This window comes from Podarcis liolepis (assembly GCF_965112155.1).
Source record: "Podarcis liolepis genome assembly, chromosome: 15".
Taxonomy (NCBI): domain Eukaryota; kingdom Metazoa; phylum Chordata; class Lepidosauria; order Squamata; family Lacertidae; genus Podarcis; species Podarcis liolepis.
In genome coordinates, this window is record NC_139566.1 from 7,517,136 (window position 1) to 7,544,605 (window position 27,470).

At 43.5% G+C, this 27,470-nt stretch overlaps 2 long non-coding RNA genes across 2 annotated transcripts in view; one reads left to right on the forward strand and one right to left on the reverse strand.

Moving 5' to 3' along the window:
• LOC310694388 overlaps positions 1-27,470 on the forward strand; it is a 123,374-nt gene that overhangs the window by 18,805 nt on the left and 77,099 nt on the right. The window lies entirely within an intron of this gene.
• LOC310694450 lies at positions 10,373-25,564 on the reverse strand. The gene is made up of 2 exons (XR_014519715.1): positions 25,522-25,564; positions 10,373-11,285 (listed from the first exon to the last, which is right to left on the reverse strand). It is a non-coding gene; the product is annotated as an uncharacterized lncRNA (long non-coding RNA).

Consider the following 27,470-nt stretch of genomic DNA (forward strand, 5'->3'; position numbering starts at 1 on the left):
CTGAAGGATATTCAGAGTGCCATCAAAGAGCGATAGAAAGGAAACAGAAAGGATGCGCTAAAGAGAGATAGAAGGAAAGCTCAAAGAAGCATTGATCAGGGATGTGTAGGTGAGAGTGTCAGAGATGCTGAGCAACCTTTTGATCCAATCCATTCTGGTTTATCTGGATAGTGGAGGCTCAGCATTCCTGACACCATACAATCATAGAATTGTAGAGTTGCAAGGGACCACAAGGGCCATCAAGTCCAACCCTCTGCAATGCAGGAATCTCAACTACAGCATCCATGACAAATGGCCATTAGACATTTTCAGGAAACTGACATCAGAGCAACAGGAGAAGGAGAGGCTCTCCGATTCTGCAGGGGAAGGTACCAGCACTAGGGGGAGGCGCAGCTTGATAGAGGGGGAAGGAAATCAGCGTAACACCAAGGATCCATGAGAGCAATTGGGGGAAGAGGGGGAAGGGCTCTGGGATTCTTCCTTGGAAGTCAGTGAGGAGAGCACTGGTCCTCCACTACCCACGCCCTCCCTGCGCAGGAGACTCCCGCGCAATGAGAGGCGGAGACGATTGGGTGTCAAACAGCTTTTATGCTGGCAAAGGTTTAAGAAACGCCCATGGACAGATTCTGCTAGCGACTGAGGCAGCCACACTGAGATGGGCTGTGCAGTCAAGACGGTTAAACCCAGGCAGTTAAGCTCCCAAACGGGGACAGTTTACGCACGAGTAACTCCAAACCACTACAGACATTGATCCATGGTGTGCATTTCAGGTACCATTCCCTACACCCCGTTCCTGTGGGGGATCAGAATCCCATTTGAAAGAGAGACAAGCTCATCTTTGTCTCATTATAAGTGTCACTGGACGAGAAAAGAGCTTGCATACAATAGAATTTGGTTGCATCAGTGAAGGCAGCTGCATTGCTGATGAAGGAGCAAGCATGCTAGCCTCAGTTATCTGGGCAGGGGTGGGGCTGGGGAGAGTCGTGTTTGTTCCCTGTTTCATAACGGCAATGGCGGTCTCCTTCCAATCCGGAGGGAGAAGCTCCGCGGAAGCTGGGTCTTACCGCTACGGCGCAGCGGGGAACCTTTCAAAAACTGCAGGCGGGGGAAGCCTGCAGCTGTGGGACTTGGCGGGCGCCAGAAGCGTCTCCCCAATTGGCAAAGGAACCCCGTGAGGGGCTCCGGAGCGGAACAGCGGTGGCGCGGCGCTGAGAGTCGATTGCTACTTCCGTGGAGTGAAGCCGCGCAGCTGTTGCCGGAGAGCGCTGACCTTTTTTCCTCTGACAATTCGGCTGTCAAACAACAACCCGTGAGTAGGTCAAGCATTAAGGCCGAAAAGCTAAGGGAAAATAAGTTAAATTTGGAACTGAAGCGGGAAGGTGCAAAGAGGAAGTCCACCTTCCGGTTTGTAAAAAGATCAAAGCAAAGAACGTACAAGCCAAATACCGGTGAGGAGCGTTAAAAAAGACTCATTAGACGTCAATTTAAGGAACTCCCTCCCTGAACTGAAAGAAAGGGAGGGAAGAAGGGACAGTACTTCTGGTGCCTATTTTAAAATATATAAGAGAAAGGAGAGACACAAGGCCACCCCTTGTGTTCCCTGGGAACAGACTGTTTAGATTTAATCCTTGGGAACAGACTGCCTAGACTGAAATAGATTGGCTACATTGAGAACAGCACTCTTCATGAACAATGTAACTAGTTGATGGTTAACTCTGCAAATTGATATTTTGAAATTGTTAAAACTGCTACTTCTCCTGTTGAAGGGGGCTTTTGAAAATTTAGTAAGACATTTGTTGCAGCATTACTGACTGTTACTGTGTCCCCCTAGAGGCCTACTGAAAACATTACAACTGGCTGGGGAATTTTCCATCCAGAATTAGCCTGGGAAAGTCACATAGCAAGGCTGTGGGAGTGACCTTGACTGTCAGATAAAGTGTCATGGATGAAAAGTCAACAAAATAGGAGGAAAAGACAACGAGATCAGGCAAGGTTAGACACCAACAGACCAGCACAACACTGCATCAACGCAGGGCATCCGCATCTGGCCCTCCTGTACCACAAGGGGAAGACCCAGTGCAAGCTGGGTCAAAAGGGATGACAGAAGAAGGTTTCACCTCTGTTTTAAGTAAGATCTATGAAACTTTGGATAAATTAAGCAAACAAGTTGCTGAGGCAACAAACAAAATTGACCAAAATACTACAAGTATTAAAGATTTGAGCCAGAAGGTGAATTCAAATACAGATTCAATCGAAAAACTACTGCAACGGTCAGCATCAAACCAAAAGACGGCCCAGGAAGCAAAGGAAAAAGCAGTGGCTGTAGAAGAAAAGATAATACCGATAAGTAAACAGCTGGGGGACCATCAGGTACGGCTTGGGGCTCACCAGGAACTTCTGTCTATGATTGAATTGAAGGAGAAACAGACCAACTTGAGGGTCAGGGCAGTGCCTGAACTTGAGAAAGATAGTTTGAGAGACTTTTTGACACAGGAATTTGCAGATTTTTGGAAATTGGACGAAAAGCAAGAATTAAAAATAACAAACGCTTTTAGACTTGGAAGAGGAGGGAGAAAGAATAGAGTGAGAGACTGTTTGATTACCCTTCGATCTAAAGAGGAGCGAGATAAAATACTAAGCCTGCATTACCAGAATACCTTGATAATACACTATCACCAACTTGGAAGTGGAAGGAAAAAACATTCAGAATCCAGTGGAAATTAGAAAATGCTTTCAGAGGTACTTCAAACAACTATATACACAAGGGCCTCAGAAAGAGTTTGATATAGACCAGTTTTTGAAAACAAATGGATTACAAAAAATTTCCCAAGAAAATAAGATAATGCTGAACTATGAAATTACAGAACAGGAGGTGGAAGGTGCCATCCAGCATGTGCACTTGGGAAAATGTCCAGGGCCGGACGGCCTAACCTGAAAATACTATAGAACTTTGAAGGACTGGATAACTCAACCATTAAAGGAGGTTTGCAATGAAATTTTGGAGGGGGAAAAAGCGCCAGAGTCGTGGAAAGAAGCATATATTACACTCATACCGAAAATTGAGTCTGAAAAGACACAACTTAAGAACTACCGACCCATATCCCTGTTAAATGTGGATTATAAATTTTTTGCTGATATTTTGGCCAAGAGGTTAAAAAAAGTATTAAAGGAAGAGATACACAAGGACCAAGCTGGCTTTCTTCCAGGCAGACACTTGTCTGATAATACGAGGAATATAATTAACATTTTGAAGAAGTTGCAAATTACTTTTTATTACTGTTCTGGAGGTTTTGTTAAACATGATAAGAAGGGACCACCTGTTTAAAGGTATAATGGTTGGAGCAAAACAATACAAATTAAAAGCCTTTGCAGATGACCTAGTACTGACATTACAGGAGCCAGAATCTAGCACTAAAAGAGTATTAGAACTGATCCAGGAGTTTGGTCATGTGGCAGGATTTAAGTTGAATAAGTTAAAAACCAAAGTTCTTGAGAAAAAATTAACAATGACTGAAAGAGAGAGGTTTCAGAATGAGACAGGTTTAACAGTGGTCAAGAAGGTGAAATATTTGGGGATTAATATGACAGCTAAAAATGGGAACTTATTTAAGGACAATTACAAAAAATGCTGGTCAGACGTTAAAAAGGACTTAGAAATATGGTCAAACTTGAAGCTTTACTTGTTGGGCCGAATTGCTGTTATTAAGATGAATGTATTGCCAGGAATGTTGTTTTTGTTCCAATCGCTACAAATTCTGGATAAAATGGACTGTTTCAAGAAGTGGCAGAGAGACATTTCCAAATTTGTCTGGCAGGGCAAGAAACCCAGAATAAAATTTAAAATACTAAATACAGAATAAATACAGAATAAAATTTAAAATGCAAAAGAAAGAGGGGGATTTGCCCTGCCAGACCTTAAACTCTATTATGAATCAGCAGCCTTCTGCTGGTTGAAGGACTGGCTGCTTCTTGAGAACACAGACATTTCGGATTTAGAAGGTTTCAACAATATTTTTGGGTGGCATGGATATTTGTGGTACGACATGGTTAAAGCACATAAGGCATTTAAAAGCCATATTGTCAGGAAAACACTGTTCAATGTCTGGATACGATACAAAGACTTACTTGAAAATAAAACCCCAAGGTGGTTGTCACCAATGGAGGCAAAAGCTCAAAAAAGGCTCAATATGGAGGCCAAGTGGCCAAAATATTGGGAGATTCTAGAGCAAGAAGGAGACAAACTGAAATTGCAGAGTTTTGAGAAATTAAAAGATAGAGTGTGAGATTGGCTTCACTATTACCAAATAAGAGAGGTATACAATTTAGATAAAAAAATTGGCTTCCAGGTGGAAAAATCAAAGTTGGAAACAGAATTGCTAGATCCCAGTACTAAGATACTCTCAAGAATGTATAACTTGCTGTTGAAATGGAATACTCAGGATGAAACGGTAAAATCTGCTATGATTAAATGGGCAGAGGATGTTGGACATAACATTATGTTTGCTGACTGGGAACAGTTGTGGACCACAGGTATGAAATTTACGGCATGTAATGCCCTAAGAGAGAATATTATGAAAATGATATACAGGTGGTACATGACACCAGTCAAGCTTGCAAAAATCTATCATTTGCCCGATAATAAATGTTGGAAATGCAAAGAAACTGAAGGCACATTCTTCCACCTTTGCTGAACGTGCCCAAGGATTAAGGCTTTCTGGGAGATGATCTATAATGAAATGAAAAAGGTATTTAAATATACCTTCCTGAAGAAACCAGAGGCCTTTCTCCTGGGCATAGTCGGCCAATTGGTGCCAAAGAAGGATAGAACTTTCTTTATGTATGCCACAACAGCAGCAAGACTACTCATCGCGAAGTACTGGAAGACAGAGGAGCTACCCACACTGGAAGAATGGCAGATGAAAGTGATGGACTACATGGGATTGGCAGAAATGACTGGCAGAATTCGTGACCAGGGAGAAGAGTCAGTGGAGGAAGACTGAAAGAAATTTAAAGACTACCTGCAGAAGCACTGCAAAATTAAGGAATGTTAAAACGATGTCTGATGGAAAATAAGTGGTATTGGTAAAAAGATTTCTAAGAAAATGTAAATAAGGGTTGATAACTGGAAAATTGATATTTATAAGGTTAATATCTGGAGTCAGGATAAATGCTAGAGGGTAAGGACTTGCTGAATTTAATATTTGAACTGGAATACGAAATGGGAGGTGTGAGGAGGTCAAGAAACTAGTGAATGAAGTACAAGGTATGAAAATACTAATCTATTTTCCGTTTTGTTTTTTGGTTTTTCTTTCCTTTCCTTCTTTCCTTCCCTTTTTTTTGTTAACTGTTTTTTATTGTGTATTTTTTATGTGTTCTGTTTTTGTATTTTTTCATTTTTGTAGTTTTCTTATGTTTAAATTTTGAAACTTTCCATTGTTTGTGAAACTTTAATAAATATTATTTTAAAAAATAACCATAATATCAATCTCCAAATCCGTAATTATTGTTATCGGCCTCTGTGTTCCGTCGGCTGCCCGCGTCATTACTTCAATAGGCATGCTGCATGTCATAATGGGTGTCATTACAGCTGTAGTCATCGTAGAACAACTGGAATCTGGAACAAAATAACATGAAAGTGTTTAAGGTGGTGTACACTAATGTCTACTCGGATTCTGTTTTAATTACAAATTTTGCATCAATAAATACTATGAACAATCTTTTCTGAAAGTGGTGTCCAGTTACATCACAGTAAATAGTAAAATATAGCAAGCAGATAGATTTTTAGCAAGGTGATATACAGGCACAAAAAAACCAAAAAAAACCCCTCATCCTCCCAACTTTTCCTCCCTTTTTGTGGGGAGAATGAGGTCTTCGTTCCTCACACACCTGCATGGCAACAGCATGAGGCAAGTCAAAACTACAAATTTGAGGAGGGGGGTATACAAGTTCAAAGAGTGACCTTAGGTGGTCCTTGGTTACTTTGTTAAAGGCTTAGTCAGATAAAAAAATCTCTCCTGTACAGTCATACCTCGGAAGTCGAACAGAATCCATTCCGGAAGTCCATTTGACTTCAGAAACATTCAGAAACCAAAGCATGGCTTCTGATGGAATGCAGGAAGCTCCTGCAGCCAATTGGAAGGCACAGAAGCCACATTGGATGTTCGGCTTCCAAAAATAGTTCGCACACTGGGACAGTCATTTCCGGGTTTGCGGCGTTCGGGAACCAAAGCGTTTGAGAACTATGCTGTTCGAAAACCAAGGTACAACTGTATTACCCTTAGTATGTGAATAGAGTGAATCCTCATTCCTCATAATGCACTTTGTGTCCCTGGATTAGACAATCCACTCAGGCTAAAACAAATCCATTACACTATTCCAGCTATGTAAGTATTTTCATGTTTCCACTGCAATTCACACCAAATCTATGAGGCAAATGTGAAAGCTTGCAACTTTCTAATTACCCTGTTCCTCAAAAATAAAATAAAAATATGTCTAGTAGCCCCTTAGAGACCAACTACGTTTGTTCTGGGTATAAGCTTTTGTGTGCATGCACACTTCTTCAGATACTTTGAAACAAAAGTCACCAGACCTTAACACTGTCTTCGAAAAATTTTACACATCACTCGGCAAGACAGGCGATCTAATATCAGTGTACTTCAAAAAGGATCGATCACGAGTGTTGAAGCAATGATTCTTCAACATCACCTTCATTGGACTGGTCATGTTATGTGGATGCCCGATGATTGTCTTCCAAAGCAAATACTGTACTCTGAACTTAAAAAGGGAAATGGAAAGTGTAATGCTGGTGGTCAACAAAAGAAATTTATAGACTGTCTCAAGGCAAATGTTAAAAAATGTAGTTTAAACACTGACAACTGGCCTGGGAGCGGTCCAGTTGGAGAACAGCCTTTGCCAAAGGTGTCATGGGCTCTGAAGACACTCGAACTCAGGACTCAAGGGAGAAAAGTGTGAAGAGGAAGGCCCCCTTGGCAAATCCACACCATGATCAAATCCTGCCCAGAAACCAATTGGCCTCCACAGTCACTTAGGGACTCATTGTGAAAACCATGTTTATGCAAGACAATCTTACTCGGTTATGAGTTATTAAAAAAGAAGAATGAAGATATATAGGGTGGACATTTCTCAGGAAGGTAGTAGGAGATGGGTGATTGACTCAATGAGTATGTTAAACCTATTGACGACTGTTAATGATGGCAATTAGTCCCACAGGAAAAAGCAAGGGATAGTATGCAGATGACCAAAAATAGCTTTAGCTGTTCCTTAAGTTTTCAAAGATCACTGCAGATGGTGACAGCAGTCACGAAATTAAAAAAAACGCCTGCTCCTTGGGAGAACGGCAATGGCAAACCTAGACAACATCTTAAAAAGCAGAGACATCACCTTGCTAACAAAGGTCCGTATAGTAAAAGCCATGGTTTTCCCATTAGTGATGTATGGAAGTGAGAGCTGGACCATAAAGAAGGCTCATCACCGAAGAATTGATGTTTTTGAATTATGGTGCTGGAGGAGACTCTTGAGAGTCCCATGGACTGCAAGAAGATCAAACGTATCCATTCTTAAGGAAATCAGCCCTGAGTGCTCACTGGAAGGACAGATTGTGAAGCTGAGGCTCCAATACTTTGGCCACCTCATGAGAAGAGAAGAATCACTGGGAAAGTCCCTGATGTTGGGAAAGATTAAGGGCACAAGAAGAAGTGGACGACAGAGGATGACATGGTTAGACAGTGTTCTCGAAGCTACAAACATGAGTCTGATCAAACTGCGGGAGGCAGTGGAAGACAGAAGTTCTTGGCGTGCTCTGGTCCATGGGGTCATCTAGAGTCAGACACGACTAAACAACTAAACAACAACAAAGTTTTCAAAACACAATCCCTAGCTAATGTACTCCAGAATCACAGAATGCCTCTGTGCCCTTTTCCTATGAAAGCTTTGATTTAAAGACAACTTACCAAGAGCTGGAATGGCTGAGCAACCGAAGTCAAGGGAAGCTGGAAGACTCTGGTGAGGAAGACAGAAATGTCTGGAGCATTTATACCGTTTGCTTTTGGCTTCCACGCCTTGAGTCAGCATTGCTCTTTCCTAATGGGCACTTGGCACAAATGCCTAGAAATCTCGCAAACATTTTTCTTTCAATGATTAACCCCACGGGGGAAGAGTGTGATCTCATTCAAGAGTTTATATTTCATTATAGATTATTATAGTCCCCAGTTGGATGCCTTTGTTGGAAGCACATATCCTTAATTACTAATGCCACCTTCTCTCAACCCTTATATTATCTGATTATACAAATGAATGCAAATATGGGTCACATCCATTGTTTTCAGATTTCAAAATGCCTAATTTTTAAAAACAAAATCTCAAGGTTTCTGGGGTTTTATTTTCAAAAACAATAAGTATTCTCATCTGCAATGTTCCTTGTATTTTTCTATTTAAGCCATTTTCATTCCAAGTTAGTATTTTTAATCTGCCATTCTGTTTTAATTTGAGGAAAAATAATATATATATATATTATTCCTGCTTTAATTATGTGTTTGTTACTCTTCCTCTTCTTCCTGTTTATCAGTGCTATCCTCAGGTAATTCATCTATCCACCTTTCTGCTCTTGTCACGAGCATGCCTTCTCCTAATTCTTATATTATATTTTTCATCTGACATTTCTGTGCTTCAGATGTATCCCTGCATCGTTGTTTCTTGTTTTTATATGTAAAAGAGACTCCTTTCAAGAACTCCCATTTATATGGAATTTGCTTCTCTTTTAGATTAATTTTATTTTTCTCTCCTATCTGTAATCTATTCTGATAGTTTGTTTGTATTATTTGTTCTCTGATTTGGCGTAAATTAAAAATTACCTGACAGTCTCCTGGTAACTTGTTTTCACCTTTGCAAAGCTTGATTTAATTCAGAAAATTTAATCAATCGAGTTTTCCATCAGTTCGTCCTGTACCTCTATTTAATTAGACAACTCCTTAATCAGTTTGGACCTTATATCTTCCTCTGGTTCTTCCAAAATTCATCTAAGACAGAGAATCATTTCCTTCTGACACATTTCCTAAACTGCAATGGCATCCCAGGCTGATACCTGGGAGACACTACCCTCCGCCACCTCCTCTTTTATGTTTCCTGGCCTTTTCTCAATTCCAACCCTTCTGCCTGAACGATCTTTGTTTTCCTCCTCTAATCCCTGTATCTTGGTTTTTAGTTCCTGTACTGATAGTCCCCGTGCCATAGTGCTCCCATCCACATTGTCATTGCTGACACAACTCAGATTCCTTTTGTGGGTTGACTCGTTTTCCTCCTCCTCTTCCCCTTTCCCTCACAAATGTCCCCCTATTATCTCGAAACGATCCTGGGTTTTTTGCCTGTATACTCGCATGATGCCCCCCTTCTTTTCGCTTTATTTCTATTCAAATATTGTATGCCGTTGACCAAAGAACGGTGCACTCCTATCTGGGATGGCCATCCACTTTTACCAAGCATGCAGCTTCGGTGTGTGTGCGTGTGTGTGTGTGTGTGGATATTTTCATCCCCTCCCATTGCGAGAATCTCCTGATATGATGTTTTCAGAAAGGAGGCGGAGGAAACTGCTCTTCGCTTCTTCCTCTCCTTCCTGACTCTGTGGGGAGTCTGAGCGCTATCTATGTAGAGATTAGATGGCTGAGTGAGAGCTGTCACACTCATTCAGGCCATTAGCGCTTCAGTTTTAGCTTGCAGTAGCTATTAGAAATAAAAGAAGTTATGCTTCACAGCTTTCTTCCGTGTTGCTTATACTCTGCTGAGTTTGGTCCTCACAACACACAGTTGTGGGTCCAGTGCACTTAGACCTGCTTTCCAGGAGTGGAAGGTCTCTGGAAGTACTGCAGTTACCTAGCCCAGCCGGGGCAGATCCTGTTGTTGAGCCCAGTCCTTGGCATCGGCTCAAAGGCGTACTGACAGGGGGGTGCACATTGACCGATGAGGGAGGGAGGAGACACTTGCCTAGCTAGCCAGATCAGCCAAATAAACCCTGGCGATCAATGGGCAATGGATGTCGCAGGCAGATTGACCTCACATCCAAATATATAAAATCATAACTACCTCATACTTACTGCAGTGGTGTTTGCAGCTGCTGAAATAACTAACTATGACATTATGTTCCCTACATTTCTGATTTATATTATTACATGTGAGGACCCTTTTTTATAATATATATGGGGGCTGTTCTTTTTAGATGTAGGGCTGTAGCCAGCTAAGTTCTACTCAGTGTAGACCTATTGAAAATAATGTATCTAATATAGACATCTCCCCCCATACCTAGGAGTGAAACCTAGGAATGAGTAAAAGAAATGAAAAATGAACAGAACCAAAAATATAATTATGATGCAGATAGCTAGTGTTTATTGTAGTAGAAAGAGGAGATCATGAAAGCATTTCTTAGGTGAGCAGCTTCAAATAGGTCAACAATCCTTTCAGCCAAAAAAGAGTTAAATGACAAAGTGACAGATGAATTTATAATTGACACAAGGCAAAGGTACACAGGGGAAGGAAGAGATTCTCAGGGAACTGGAAGCATCAGAACTCTTGCAGGCCTGAAGCATATTCAGAGTGCCATCAATGAGTGATAGAAAGGAAACAGAAAGGATGCGCTAAAGAGAGATAGAAGGAAAGCTGAAAGAAGCATTGATCAGGGATGTGTAGGCGAGAGTGTCAGAGATGCTGAGCAACCTTTTGATCCAATCCATTCTGGTTTGTCTGGATGGTGGAGGCTCAGCATTCCTGACATCATACAATCATAGAATTGTCGAGTTGGATGGGACCACAAGGGCCATCAAGTCCAACCCTCTGCAATGCAGGAATCTCAACTACAGCATCCATGACAAATGGCCATTAGACGTTGATCCATGGTGTGCATTTCAGGTACCATTCCCCACCCCCTGTTCCTGTGGGGGATCACAATCCCATTCAAAAGAGGGACAATCTCATCTTCGTCTCAGTATAGGAACTGTCGCTGGATGAGAAGGGAGATTGTAAGCAAAAGAATTTGGGTGCATAAGTGAAGGCAACTGCATTGCTGATGAAGGAGCAAGCATGCTAGCCTGAGTTATCTCGGCAAGGCCTGCGGCTGGGGAGAGTCAATCTTGTTCCCAGTTCCTAAATTGCATCTCCAGCATTATTACAAAAGGCAGAAGTGTTCTGTAGGCTGCCCACACTATTTCTTCATTAGGTGTGATTAATGTCACAATGGGTGTCATTACACCTGTAGTCGTCGTAGAATAACTGGTGTGAATCTGGAAAAAATAACATGGAAGTGTTTAAGATGTTGTACACTAATGTCTACTCGGATTCTGTTTTAATTACAACTTTTGCATCAATAAATACTATGAGCAATCTTTTCTAAAAGTGGTATCCAATTACATCACAGTAAATAGTCAAATTTAGCAAGGAAATAGATTTTTAACAAGGAGATATACAGGCAAAAAACAAAAAAACCCTCTTCCTCCCAACTTTTCCTTCCTCTCCCTTGTGGGGAGAATGAGGTCTTCGTTCCTCACACTCCTGCATAGCAACAGCATGACTCAAAACTACAAATCTGAGGAGGGGAGTATACAAGTTCAAAGAGTGACTAGTGACCTTACGTGGTCTTTGGTTACTTTGTTAAAGGCTTAGTCAGATAAAAAAAACTCTCCTGCATAGTCGTACCTTGGAAGTCGAACAGAATCCATTCCGGAAGTCCGTTCGACTTCAGAAACATTCAGAAACCAAAGCGCTGCTTCTGATGGGATGCAGGATGCTCCTGCAGCCAATCGGAAGCCACAGAAGCCCCATTGGATGTTCAGCTTCCAAAAATAGTTCGCAAACTGGAACAGTCACTTCCGCGTTTCTGCCGTTCGGGAACCAAACTGTTTGAGAACTATGCTGTTCGAAAACCAAGGTACGACTGTATTGCCCTTACTATATGAATAGAGTGAATCCTCATTCCTCATAATGCACTTTGTGTCCCTGGATTAGACCATCCACTTAGGCTAAAACAAATCCATTACACTATTCCAGCTATGTAAGTATTTTCATGTTTCCACTGCGATTCACACCAAAGCTATGAGGCAAATGTGAAAGCTTGCAACTTTCTAATTACCCTGTTCCTCAAAAAAAAAAAAAAAAAAAAAAAAAAAATCTAGTAGCACCTGAGAGACCAACTAAGTTTGTTCTGGGTATAAGCTTTTGTGTGCACACACACTTCTTCAGATACTCTGAAAAAGAAGTCACCAGACCTTAACAGTGTCTTCGAAAAATTTTACACATCACTCGGCAAGACAGGCAAACTAATATCAGTGTACTGAAAAAAGCAAGGATCACGAGTGTTGAAGCAATGATTCTTCAACATCACCTTCATTGGACTATTCATGTTATGTGGATGCCTGGTGATTGTCTTCCAAAGCAACTACTCTATTCCGAGCATAAAAATGGAAAGTGTAATGCTGGTGGTCAACAAAAGAGGTTTAAAGACTGTCTCAAGGCAAATCTTTAAAAATGTAGCATAAACACCGACAACTGGCCTGCGAGCACTCCAGTTGGAGAACAGCCTTTACCAAAGGTGTCATGGGCTCTGAGGACACTTGAACTCAGGACGCACGGGAGAAAAGTGTTAAGAGGAAGGCACCCTTGGCAAATCCACACCGTGATCAAATCCTGCCCAGAAACCAATGTCCCCACTGTATAAGGACATGTGGATCCAGAATTGGCCTCCACAATCACTTACAGACTCATTGTTAAAATGAGATGGGTGAAGGTATGGTAAGCCTATTGATGACTGTATGGTAAATGTATTTGAAGGAATGGGTTTCCCAAACCCCAAAATTGACTGTGCAGGCAGTTTGAAATGGGACCAAAATCCCTATTTTTCCTTAGCTAAAATGCATTTAATTGAGCTCTGAATCAATGTATAAAGAAAAACCCGGCTGTATAAAGAAGTGCTCAGAGCCCTCTCCCTTATCAGTTTGTGACGGCAAGGATGACCATGGCTGTTCCAGTGGAGTAGGGATGACATGTCTGGGTCTTATCTTACCACTCTCTGACGCACAGACCTAGTACGGGAACAGTGTCAGAGTTGGTGACCTATTGCTCCAAGATAAGTGTGATGGCCTGGGATTCCGATTCGGAGGATGAAACAGAGGAATCCCAGCCTGAACAGGAGTCCCCGCCTCCAGGGCCGGCTGAACTGGGGCAAGGCCTAGATGCTGAAGAGCCTGCACCTGTGGCAGTGCATCAGGAGCTGGCCCCAGGTGAAGCCCTTCTGGCCCCAGAGAGACTTGACGACTCAGTGGCCACAGGTGAGCCTCCTCCAGGGCCCAGTAACCCTTCGGCCTCTCCTGATCTGCAGAGGCTTAGAGCAGAGAGGCGAAGGGAACTGGTTGCCCCCAGGAGGAGTGCTCGCCTTAAGGCCAGAGGAGGCGGGGCTCCTGGGGGCCGGGACCGCCCCTGGCCTTAGAAGAGGATAAAAGCCCAGTCAGCCCGGCCCCAGGTTGCGGGAGCAACGTCGTTGTTGGCTTCGGACCTTCCTGTGTTCCTGATCCCTGCTCGGCCTCCTGTTCCTGACTATCCGGTACTCCTGTTCCCTGCTCGGCTTCCTGTTCCTGACTATCCGGTACTCCTGTTCCCTGCTCGGCCTCCTGTTCCCGACCATCCGGTGTTCCTGTTCCCTGCACAGCCTCCGGTTCCAGCGTTCCTGTTCCCCGCCCGGCTCTCTGCCTCGGACCTTGCCCCTCTTCGTGTGGACTCTGCTACACCCAAGGTACCTTACCCCCGGGACCAGCACAATAAGAGTAGGAACAGGAATACCCTTTTATGGTCAGAAGTACAGGAAGGAATACACTTTCATGGTTAAGAATACCGGAGCAGGAACATATGTGATGTCAACCTGTGTGGATAGGCTGACGTGGTTGGATTCCTGGGGAAGGAGGGAGAGGGTGCCTGGAGGATATATATATACTGCATGAAATTTCTCATTTCTTTGGACTTGCTGTGGACTGACCACGCAAGTGCCTTTCTGCTGTTCCAGAGAGCAGAAATAAAGAACTCTTTCTCTGAACCAACCCTCGGTGTCATTTGACTTCCTTCCTCCTCTCCAGGAGCAACACAGACCCAATCGGTGAACTCCAATAAGGCTACATATTGACGACTGTTAATGACTGCAATTAGTCCTACAAGAAAAAGCAAGGGATAGTATGCAAATGACAAAAAATAGCCTTAGCTGTTCCTTAAGTTTTCAAAACACAATCCCTAGTGAATCTCCTCCAGAGTCACAGAATGCCACCATGCCCTTTTCCTATTAAAGCTTTGATTTAAAGACAACTTACCAAGAACAGGAAAGGCTGAGCAACCAAAGTCAAGGGAAGCTGGAAGACTCTGGTGAGGAAGACAGAAATGTCTGGAGCATTTATACCTGTAATGGGAATTGGGGTTGCTTGTGAGTAAACTGCAAACTCCTCCAAGCTAGCCGTGTAGCTAAAACTTTCCCCGGTTGACAGCCCTTGAAACGCGACTGTCTTAGTCACTGGCAGAATCCGTCAGTGGGCGGGACCTAAATTTGCGCCAACATAGGAGTTGTTTGACTCCAAGTCTCCGCCTAGATTCCCTGCGTGGAAGCCTTCTGCGCAGCGTGGGCGTGCCAAGCGGAGGTCCTGTGCTCTCTCCACTGATTTCACTGGAAGAGTCTCTGAGCCTCCCCTCCGCCTTGCTCTTGGCTTCCCCCTTCTCCCTGGTGTCCCCTGGATTTCTTTCCCCCGTGGGAACCCTCTCTCTCTCCTTGCTAGTTCCCTCCCCTGCATCACTGGAGCGACTTTCCTCTCCTCTTCCCTCTGATGGCAGTTCCCTGACAATACCGTTTGCTTTTGGCTTCCACGCCTTGAGTCAGCATTGCTCTTTCCTAATGGGCACTTGGCAGAAATGCCTAGAAATCTCACAAACATTTTTCTTTCAATGATTAACCCCGCGGGGGAAGAGTGTAATCTCATTCAAGAGTTCATATTTCATTGTAGATTATTATAGTCCCTGGTTGGATGCCTTTGTTGGAAGCACATATCCTTAATTACTAATGGCACCTTGTCTCAACCCTTATGTTATTTGATTATACAAAAGGATGCAAATATGGGTCACACCCAGTGCTTTTTGTTGGGAAACTGCCAGGGAGATAGTGTCCATCATGAGCCCCCAAGCCGGAGTTCTGGACGACCATTGATCTTCCGTAGACAGGCAGATCCAGCAGTTAGCGACACGAAGCCTCTGGAAATTCCTAGCATCATTCCAGGCTTGTGTACCCTCGTTCATCAGCAGAAGCACAGCCAAAAGCTTGCACCGCAGAAGAGCATAATTTACAGACTTTATTAGCGTTTAACAGAACAAAAGAAAACGTGACCGTTCTGTGTCAGCATCTCTGGCCGACTGAGAAAACGAAAGGAAACAGCAAGAACATAAACATCCTGTGAACAGGACATGCGCAGACTCTGATGACTCCCAAAGCCTGCTCCCTTTAAGGTGGAACGGAAATATCCTAACATCTTCCCCCTTTCCGTGTAACCTGTAGTACCTGTGGTTCACCCAATTGCAACTTTTGTACATAAACCTTTAGTTGTTCTCTGTTAACAACCTTAGACAACAGATCAGCAGGAATTTCATTTCCTGCCATGTAGGACACCTGAATCAGTCCTTTCTGAATACACTCTCTTGCACGATGTAGCTTAATCTGCAAGTACTTGGTTCTCTGCTTGCAACTCTCGGAGTTCAGCAAAGCCAAACAAGATCTATTGTCTTGATACACTTGTACAGGACATTTCACAGAAACCCCAATGTCCTTAAACAGTTGCATCAACCATTCACAATCCATGAGTGAAAATGACAGAGCATTGAGTTCTGCTTCACAGGAACTTAGGCTCACTGTTGTCTGCTTCTTGCACAACCAGTCAAACAGGCAGTGGTTGTACATGTAGCATACTCCAGAAGTGCTTGTACCATCCGTGGTGTCACTTCCAAAACTAGCATCTGCAAAAATTTCAAGACCTCCAGTTTTCTGACTGGTGAACCTCAGCCTGTAGTGCATAGTCCCTTTCAAATAGCGGGCTATGCGCTTCAGAGCTTTCCAATCCTGAACCGTAGGATTGTTGGCATGTCTGCTAAGCAGATTACAGCTTACAGCTATGTCAGGTCTTGAACATCTGGCAATGAAATTCAGCTTGCCTAGAATGCATCTGTATAGCGTTGTGTCAGAAAACGCTTCAGCAGTACTGTCTACCTGGTAACCTGTCACCATCGGTGTGTCTGCTGGGTTTGCATCAACCAAATTCAACCTGGTTAATACATCAGCAATTTTCTGTGTTTGGTGTACCAGAAAATTACCTGCTTGGTCCTTCTCCACCTGCAGAGAAAGATAGTTGGATACCTCACCAAGATCCTTCATGTCAAAGTGCTCCTTCAGCTGAGCTAGGGTGCTTTGGTAAAAAGCCTGATTCTTCCAAAACATCAGAAGATCATCAACAAAACATAAACAATACAGTTTGTTTTGCCCCTCCTCCTTGACAAACACACATGGATCAGCTTTGCCCTGGTGAAAACCTAGAGAAAGCAATGTCTCAGTGAGTTTTGTGTTCCAACACCTGGCACTCTGCTTGAGACCATATAAGGATTTCCGCAGTTTACAGACCATACCCTTCTGTATCTCCATCCCATCAGGTGGAAGCATGAACAGCTCCTCCCCCAAAATCCCGTACAAAAAAGCTGTATTAATGTCGTGGTGGGAAACATGCAGTTTCTGCTCCGCAGCGACCTTGAGCATCAGCCGAATGCTCTCATATTTGACTGTGGGTGAGTAGGTCTCGTGGTAATCCTGTCCTGGTACCTGTGAAAAACCTCTGGCAACCAATCTGGCTTTGTGTCTGACTACCTTGCCATTCTGGTCTGTCTTGGCCTTGAAGACCCATTTGCTGCCAACCAGTCTCATTCCTGGGACTACCGGTACCAGTTCCCAAGTTTGGTTCCTGTTCAAGGAATCAACTTCAGCCTTCATGGCATTAAGCCAAGGCTCAGCATCTTTAGAGGTTAACTCCTGAACCTCTTTGAAGCTTGAAGGTTCCCATACCTTCTCTGAGCTACTAAGAACAGCAGTTGCTGTCTTAGCAAACTCATCAGCATACCTCTTTGGAGGTCTGCCCTTGGTCGCCCTTTCAGATCTGCGTACTAGACGCAAGTCTTCTGGACTCATCTCCTCTTTCTTAGGAGAATAGTGACCAATGGTGAACAGTGGTTCTTCCAGTTCATTGTCAGACGCATCAGATGGTCTGACTGAGGCCTTTGCGCTCTGGTAGTCTGCTGTGTCATCACTTTCACTGACATCAGCAGCAGCGCCGCCCACTGAACTGGAATCCGAACTCTGATCATCATCATCCTCATCCTCATCATCCTCATCCTCATCCTCATCAGCAGCTTTCTCATCTTTAGCTGCTTGCTTGACTTCATCCTCCTCTGGGTAACTCTGGAAAATTCCCACATTTTCCCCCCACTTAGGATTGTACTCAACACTCCTTGTGAACTTAATGGACTTAGAGTCAGTCATCCATACCCTGTATGCACCTTTTTCGTACCCCATGAACAAACCATGTGCCCCACGCTTCCCAAGCTTGTTGGTTTGTTGTGTGCGTACCCACATGTCCGAACCAAATATTTTCATGTGTTTGGTGTTGGGTTTCTTACCAAACATCTTCTCATAGGGGGTACAGCCAATGGGTGATGACAATCTGCGATTATAACTGTAAACCAAATTCCCCAGAGCCTCCCCCCAAAACTTATCAGGGAGATTGGCATCATGCAACAAGGTCTTGATTCCTTGCAGCAATGTTTGATTTGCTCTCTCCGCAAGCCCATTCATCCATGGCGATCTGGGCGTTGACATGTCATGCTGGATTCCCTTCTCAGTCAGGAAAGCTTCAAACTGCTGAGAAGTAAACTCCCCGCCCCGATCAGTAAAAAAACAAGAAATACGTTTACCGTGCACATTCTCCAACCAAGCACAGAATGCCTTAAACTTTGGAAACGCTTGCGATTTCTGTTCGAGCAAATACACATGAATGTACCTGGAAAAAGAATCAATCAGAATCATGAAGTACCTTGCTCCTCCTATAGAGGGCGCTAGTGGACCAACCAGGTCTGCATGCACTAGCTGGTAGGGTTTGGAAGCCTGCCTGCTAGACTCCTTGCCTTTTGGAGCAACCTTCACCTTGTTCTCTGCACAAGATACACATTTCATGTGAAATTTACAGGGTTTGATGTTCAAACCTTCAACCACCTCTGGCATCTTGGCCAGTGCCTTCCAAGAGAGGTGACAAAATCTTCGATGTGCATCGTGAATGCAACCTGCATGAAGAACTTTGTTAGTTTGTGCAACACAACAAGAATCAGCATTATTCACAACAACAGTGTCATCATAAGTTATATGGAACAAACCATCCATAAACTTTGCATGCAAATAGTCCTCTTTGCCTTTACTGATGACACAGACGCTCCTCTTGAAGGAAATCTGAAAACCACGCCCAGTAAACTGCGGGACGCTAAGCAAGTTGCTCGCCGCTCCTGGAACAAAAAGTACATTACTGATGGTAGTGTGCAGACTTGCAAGTTTCACAGTCCCTTCTCCTGCAATTTGCAACGTCCTTCCATCAGCCAGGTGGATCTCACCTTCCTGTGGCTTGAAGGAGATAAAGAGATGCCTGTCCTTGGAAACGTGGCGGCTGGCACCTGAGTCCACAATAAATCTGCCTTTGGCTGTTGGAGCAGTCTTTACAGCAAGCAAACCCTTGTTTTCCAGTGGCGTGGGCTTTTGCAGCTTGCCCCCCTGCTGCTCCTGGTCAGCAGACGTGCCTTTAGCCTTTGGTGAAGCTGTGCCAGCAAGCAAAACCTTGCTTTCCACTGGCGTGGGCTTTTGCAACTTGCCCCCCTGCTTCTGGTCAGCAGACGTGCCTTTAGCCTTTGGTGAAGCTGTGCCAGTAAACAACGCTTTGTTTTTCCCTGGCGCCGCGGGCTCTTCACCCTCCCTCTGCTCCTGGACATCTGCAGGCATCTGTTTACCTTTGCCTTTCCGGCCTCTGCAAAGGCGATGGCCTTGGTTCTCACGAGAACCAGAGCTCTCAGCTGCCGACTCCTTGGCTCCCCCTGGATGCTGGAATGCTGCCTGGGATGACGTGACGGTCAGCTCCCCCTGCAGCTTGCAACCGGTGCCCTCAGCATCCCTGCACTCATTCGCATTCTGGGAAACAGCTAGGACCTCCGATGCAGTCAAACTCTGGGCTGGGATTATTGGCTTGTGAGCTTTTTTAAAAGCAGACCACATTCCACGTGCAGTGGTGTTGCCAGCCAGCGTCTTAATTTCCTCAAGAGATACGGATAGGACTATTACGTCCATCGCTCTCGAATCAGCTGATCTCCATTTCTCTGTCAGAGGAACTGGGGGGGCTTCATAAACAACATGCCACACCCCAAACTGACGCAGTAAACTTTCACACCATTTTGCCCAGGGTTCATAATTCTGCCCATCCAACTTAGGACACGGAGCAGTTCCATCAGCTTGGAAAAGCTCCATTCCAGCTTTTACTTTAGCCGCGAGTCTATTTTAAGTTGAAAGACTCCTTATCTTGGCAGCCATTAATCACGAAGCCTTTTTGGCTCGGCTCCCAGGCCAATTAAGCCTTTGCTTTCGCTTTTCCCCCCCTTCATACCTCTCAAACGCAGTCTGTTGCAGCTTTACTCTCCTGTAGGTGCCGTGAATCTGGGCCCATAACCTTGTTGTTGGGAAACTGCCAGGGAGATAGTGTCCATCATGAGCCCCCAAGCCGGAGTTCTGGACGACCATTGATCTTCCGTAGACAGGCAGATCCAGCAGTTAGCGACACGAAGCCTCTGGAAATTCCTAGCATCATTCCAGGCTTGTGTACCCTCGTTCATCAGCAGAAGCACAGCCAAAAGCTTGCACCGCAGAAGAGCATAATTTACAGACTTTATTAGCGTTTAACAGAACAAAAGAAAACGTGACCGTTCTGTGTCAGCATCTCTGGCCGACTGAGAAAACGAAAGGAAACAGCAAGAACATAAACATCCTGTGAACAGGACATGCGCAGACTCTGATGACTCCCAAAGCCTGCTCCCTTTAAGGTGGAACGGAAATATCCTAACACTTTTTTCTGGGGGGACGCAGGGGGACGCATACCCCTAAACAATTTGCGTTTAAGGTCTACGTTTGGCCTCACTGAGGGGCAGTATTTCAATACGAGTAGGAAAATCAGAGTAGCCCTTGACATTGTTTTAGGGAAAAACGCACTGGTGACATCCATTGTTTTCAGATTTTACAATGCCCAGTTTTTTTAATCAAAATCTCAATGTTTCTGGGGTTTCATTTCCAAAAACAATACGTATTCTCATCTGCAATGCTCCTTGGAGTTTGCTTGATGTATGCCTCTCTTGATATCTGCTAATGTTTAGCCTGGTATACGTTTTCCATATAAATTATTTCTAAGAGATCATAATTACACACACACAGTAAGAGCTACAAAGAAGATGGTAGGCTTGTCCGTTCCCCTGTGTTTTCAATGTTTTTGTTAATATAGGCAGTTGGAATTTTTTATCTTTAAAGTCAGAGAAAAAAGGAAAAGAAGGAGGCCTCTCTGTTCATCTCCTTTATCTTCCAGCTCCCTCAAGAGCTAGTGGTAGTCCCCATCTCTCCCCAACAACAACAACAACAAGAGACCCTGAATACATATGCACATTGCGCAGACATGGAATTGGAGAGCACTGAGCTGGCATTCCTTTGCAATGTTTGCCATGATTCAGCAATTATTTTGGCTCTGAAACAGTCATGAGAAAAACAATAATGCTACAAACTAATTAAAAATAACACAGAGCCTCCCACAATGAGGTAGAATGTAAAATGTACATGTAACTTGGTTTGGAATACAAGGGAGCTTCTTGGAACAGATTCCATGGCAGTTCTGCAGGCTTCAGATTGCAGGCACGCTAATGAATGGATTACATTCAAAACAGGATGGATGCAACGCTCATATTCTTTTTTGCACTGTGACCCAAAATGCTGAATAAAGGGGTACATTCAGAAATTCAGTAATAAACTCAAATCCACCATATTCTCTCATCTTGGTAACTGTTAATATAAAGGCCTTGGGGAGAATCCATTAGTATATCTTCCCTAAATGGAGGTGGGTGTGTAGCGGTGACTCACGCCCCCCTTCTCTTTGTGGTGGCGATAGTAGGGTTCCCTGTTAAAGGGGTTGTTTGAGGGGAGGCTTTGGCCGTACGCCGAGAGGTCATCATTGCTCCCCCCCGTGGTGGCGGCGGCATAACTGCTTGAACATATGTTCTCCAGAGCCAGCCCATCCCCCCCCCCACACACACTCTGGATAACCCTGATGTTCCCCAGATCCCGGGTGGGGCTTAAACACCCAATGCCTGAGCCAAGGTCCATGGGGAGTCTGAGTGTTATCTATGTAGACATCAGATGGCTGAGTTAGAGCTGTAACACTCATTCAAGCCAGTAGCGCTTCAGATTTAGCTTGCAGTAGTTATTAGAAATAAAAGAAGTTATGCTTCACAGCTTTCTTCCGTGTTATTTATACTCTGCTGAGTTTGGTGCTCACAACTCACAGTTGTGGGTCCTGTTCACTTAGACCTGCTTTAGAGGAGTGGAAGGTCTCTGGAAGTACTCCAGTCACCTAGCCCAGTTTGGGCAGATCCAGTTGTTGAGCCCAGTCATTGGCATTGGCTCAAAGATGTATTGAAAGGGGGGAGTACACGGACCAATGAGGGAGGGAGGGGACACTTGCCTAGCTAGCCAGATCAGCCGAATCAACCCTGGCGATCAATGGGCAATGGATGTTGCAGGCAGATTGCCCGCACATCCAAATATATAAAATCATAACTACCTAATATTGCAGTGGTGTTTGCTGCTGCTGAAATAACTAACTATGACATTATATCCCTACATTTCCAATTTATATTATTACATGTGAGGGCCCTTTTTTATAATATACATGGGGGCTGTTCTTTTTAGGTGTAGGTCTGTAGCCATCTAAGTTCTACTCAGTGTACACCTATTGGAAATAATGTATCTAAGATAGACATGCCCCATGCCTAGGAGTGAAATCTAGGAATGAGTAAAATGAGTAAAAGAAATGAAAAATGAACAGAACAAAAAATATAATTATGATGCAGAGAGCGTTTATTGTAGTGGAAAGAGGAGATCATGAAAGCATTTCTTAGGTGAGCGGCTTCAAATAGGTCGACAATCCTTTCAGCCACAAAAGAGTTAAATGACAAAGTGACAGATGAATTTATAATTGACACAAGGCAAAGGTACACAGGGGAAGGAAGAGATTCTCAGGGAACTGGAAGAATCAGAACTCTTGCAGGCCTGAAGGATATTCAGAGTGCCATCAAAGAGCGATAGAAAGGAAACAGAAAGGATGGGCTAAAGAGAGAGAGAAGGAAAGCTCAAAGAAACATTGATCAGGGATGTGTAGGCGAGAGTGCCAAAGATGCTGAGCAACCTTTTGATCCAATCCATTCTGGTTTGTCTGGATGGTGGAGGCTCGACATTCCTGACACCATACAATCATAGAATTGTCGAGTTGGATGGGACCACAAGGGCCATCAAGTCCAACCCTCTGCAATGCAGGAATCTCAACTACAGCATCCATGACAAATGGCCATTAGACGTTGATCCATGGTGTGCATTTCAGGTACCATTCCCCACCCCCCGTTCCTGTGGGGGATCACAATCCCATTCGAAAGAGAGAGAAGTTCATCTTCGTCTCAGTATAGGAACTGTCGCTGGACGAGAAGGGAGATTGTAAGCATAATAATTTGGTTGCATCAGTGAAGGCAACTGCATTGCTGATGAAGGAGCATGCATGCTAGCCTCAGTTATCTGGGCAGGGGTGGGGTTGGGGAGAGTCGTGTTTGTTCCCTGTTTCATAACATCAATCTCCATCTCCACCATTATAGTCATCGGCTTAAGTGTTCCGTCGGCTGCCCGCATCATTACTTCAATAGGAATGCTGCATTTCATAATGGGTGTCATTTCATCTGTATTCATCATAGAACAACTGGTGTGGATCTGGGGGAAAATAGCATGATAGTGTTTAAGATGGTGTACACTCATGTCTACTCGGATTCTGTTTAATTACAAATTTTGCATCAATAAATACTATGAGCAATCTTTCTGAAAGTGGTGTCCAATTACATCACAGTAAATAGTAAAATTTAGCAAGCAGATAGATTTTTAACAAGGACATATACAGGCAATAACCCAAAAAAACCTAATCCTCCCAACTTTTCCTCCCTTTTTATAGGGAGAATGAGGTCTTCATTCCTCACACTCCTGTATAGCAACAGCATGAGGCGAGTCAAAACTACAAATTTGAGGAGGGGAGAATACAAGTTCAAAGAGTGACCTTAGGTGGTCTTTGGTTACTTTGCTAAAGGCGTAGTCAGATAAAAAAAACTCTCCTGTAAAGTCGTACCTTGGAAGTCAAACAGAATCCATTCCGGAACTCCATTCGACTTCAGAAACATTCAGAAACCAAAGCGCGGCTTCTGATGGAATGCAGGAAGCTCCTGTAGCCAATTGGAAGCCACAGAAGCCACACTGGATGTTCGGCTTCCAAAAATTGTTCGCAAACAGTCACTTCCGGGTTTCTGCCTTTCAGGAACCAAAACGTTTGAGAACTATGCTGTTCAAAAACCAAGGTACTGCTGTAGTACCCTCAGTATGTGAATAGAGTGAGTCCTCATTCCTCATAATGCACTTTGTGTCCCTGGATTAGACAATCCACTCAGGCTAAAACAAATCCATTACACTATTCCAGCTATGTAAGTATTTTCATATTTCCACTGCGATTCACACCAAATCTATGAGGCAAATGTGAAAGCTTGCAACTTTCTAATTACCCTGCTCCTCAAAAATAAAATATATCTAGTAGCACCTTAGAGACCATCTAAGTTTGTTCTGGGTATAAGCTTTAGTGTGCCTGCACACTTCTTCAGATACTCTGAAACAAAAGTCACCAGACCTTTACAGTGTCTTCGAAAAATTTTACACATCACTTGGGAAGATAGGCGAACTAATATCAGTGTACTGAAAAAAGGAAAGATCAAGAATGTTGAAGCAATGATTCTTCAACTTCATTGGACTGGTCATGTTATGTGGATGTCTGATGATCGTCTTCCAAAGCAACTACTGTATTCTGAACTTGAAAAGGGCAATGGAAAAGTGTAATGCTGGTGGTCAACAAAAGAAGTTTATAGACTGTCTCAAGGCAAATCTTAAAAAATGTAGTATAAACACTGACAACTCGCCTGCGAGCGCTCCAGTTGGAAAACAGCCTTTACCAAAGGTGTCATGGGTTCTGAAGACACTCATACTCAGGACTCAAGGGAGAAACGTGCTATGAGGAAGGCACCCTTGGCAAATCCACACCGTGATCAAATCCTGCCCAGAAACCAATGTCCCCACTGTGGAAGGACGTGTGGATCCAGAATAGGCCTTCACATTCACTTAGGGACTCATTGTTAAAACCATGTTTATGCAAGACAATCTTACTTGGTTATGAGTTATTAAAAAAGAAGAATGAAGATATATAGGGTGGACATTTCTCAGGAAGTTAGTAGGAGATGGGTAATTGACTCAATGGGTATGGTAAACCTATTGACGACTGTTAATGATGGCAATTAGTCCCACAGGAAAAAGCAAGGGATAGTATGCAGATGACAAAAAATAGCTGTAGCTGTTCCTTAAGTTTTCAAAGATCACTGCAGATGGTGACAGCAGTCACGAAATTAAAAGACGCATGCTCCTTGGGAGAAAGGCGATGGCAAACCTAGACAACATCTTAAAAAGCAGAGACATCACCATGCCAACAAAGGTCCGTATAGTAAAAGCCATGGTTTCCCCAGTAGTGATGTATGGAAGTGAGAGCTGGACCATAAAGAAGGCTGATCGCCAAAGAATGGATGCTTTTGAATTATGGTGCTGGAGGAGACTCTTGAGAGTCCCATGGACTACAAGAAGATCAAACCTATCCATTCTTAAGGAAATCAGCCCTGAGTGCTCACTGGAAGGACAGATCGTGAAGCTGAGGCTCCAAGACTTTGGCCACCTCATGAGAAGAGAAGACTCCCTGGAAAAGACCCTGATGTTGGGAAAGATGGAGGGCACAAGAAGAAGGGGACGACAAAGGATGAGATGGTTAGACAGTGTTCTCGAAGCTACAAACATGAGTCTGACCAAACTGTGGGAGGCAGTGGAAGACAGAAGTGCCTGGCGTGCTCTGGTCCATGGGGTCATGTAGAGACGGACACGACAAAACGACTATACAACAACAAAGTTTTCAGAACACAATCCCTAGCGAATCTACTCCAGAGTCACAGAATGCCTCTGTGCCCTTTTCCTATGAAAGCTTTCATTTAAAAACAACTTACCAACAGAAGGAATGGCTGAGCAACCGAAGTCAAGGGAAGCTGGAAGACTCTGGTGAGGAAGACAGAAATGTCTGGAGCATTTATACCGTTTACTTTTGGCTTCCACGCCTTCAGTCAGCATTGCTCTTTCCTAATGGGCACTTGGCACAAATGCCTAGAAATCTCGCAAACATTTTTCTTTCAATGATTAACCCCACGGGGGAAGAGTGTGATCTCATTCAAGAGTTTATATTTCATTATAGATTATTATAGTCCCCAGTTGGATGCCTTTGTTGGAAGCACATATCCTTAATTACTAATGCCACCATGTCTCAACCCTTATATTATCTGATTATACAAATGAATGCAAATATGGGTCACATCCATTGTTTTCAGATTTCAAAATGCCTAATTTTTTAAAAAACAAAATCTCGAGGTTTCTGGGGTTTTATTTTCAAAAACAATAAGTATTCTCATCTGCAATGTTCCTTGTATTTTTCTATTTAAGCCATTTTCATTCCAAGTTAGTATTTTTAATCTGCCATTCTGGATTAATTTAAGGAAAACTAATATATATATATATATTATTCCTGCTTTAATTATGTGTTTGTTACTCTTCCTCTTCTTCCTGTTTATCAGTGCTATTCTCAGGTAATTCCTCTATCCCACTTTCTGCTCCTGTTACGAGCATGCCTTCTCCTAATTCTTATATTAAATTTTTCATCTGAAATTTCTGCGCTTCAGATATATCCCTGCATCGTTGTTTCTTGTTTTTATATGTAAAAGAGACTCCTTTCAGTAACTCCAATCTATATGGAATTTGCTTATTTCTCAGAGCATCTGTCAAAAAATTGGAATTAGCTTGGTTTTTTTAGAAGTTGGACGGGAATTTCTTTTAGAATAATTTTATTTTTCTCCCCCTATCTGTAATCTATTCTGATACTACGTTTGTATTACTTGGTCTCTGATTTTGCGTAAATTAAAAATTACCAGACAGTCTCCTGGTAACTTGTTTTCACCTTTGCAAAGCTTGATTTAATTCAGAAGATTTAATCAATCAAGTTTTCCATCAGTTCTTCCTGTACCTCTATCTAATTAAGCAACTCCTTAATCAATTTGGACCTTATATCTTGCTCTGGTTCTTCTGAAATTCATCTAAGACACAGAATCATTTCCTTCTCACACATTTCCAAATCCGCAATCGCATCACAGGCTGATACCTGGGAGACATTAGCCTCCGCCACCTCCTCTTTAATTTTTCCTGGCCTTTTCTCGATTCCAACCCTTCTGCCTGAACCCTCTATGTTTTTCTTCCTCTAATCCCTGTGTCTTGGTTTTTAGCTCTGTACTGATAGTCCCCGTGCCATAGTGTTCCCATCCACATTGTCATTGCTGACAAAACTCAGATTCCTTTTGTGGGTTGACTCTTTTTCCTCCTCCTCTTCCACTTTCTCTCTTATCCCCCTACTTATCTCTAAACCATCCTGGGGTTTTTGCCTGTATACCTTCACGATGCCCCAGTCCCCCCAGAAAAGTTCTTCCTGCCAGGATCCAGCCACAATGCTCTAAAATGCTGCCCTTATTTACAGAGGACAGTCTCAGCATCCTTATTTACCACACTTCTGGCTCCCTCTCCTCAGCTCTGTGTGGTGTCTCAGCTGCTGAGCAAAGCAGGGAGTGACAGCAAACGTCAGAACCTCTTCACAGTCATGTTGCAAACCTTTGAATTACGTGTTTAAGGACCCACTGATGTTCCACTGTCAGGTCTGATGACGCTGAGAGAGGCTGGCTAAACATGAAATGATGATCACTCCTCTGTGTCATGTACTTCACTAGGCACCCAGTTAAAAGCGCTCATCATAGAACAATGTCCTCAGGCAGAATATGCAACTCTCTCTGGGCTTCTTCCTATCATTCCTGGCTGAATGAAGCGCACTATCAGGTTTGGAATGTACATCTGACACACTCAT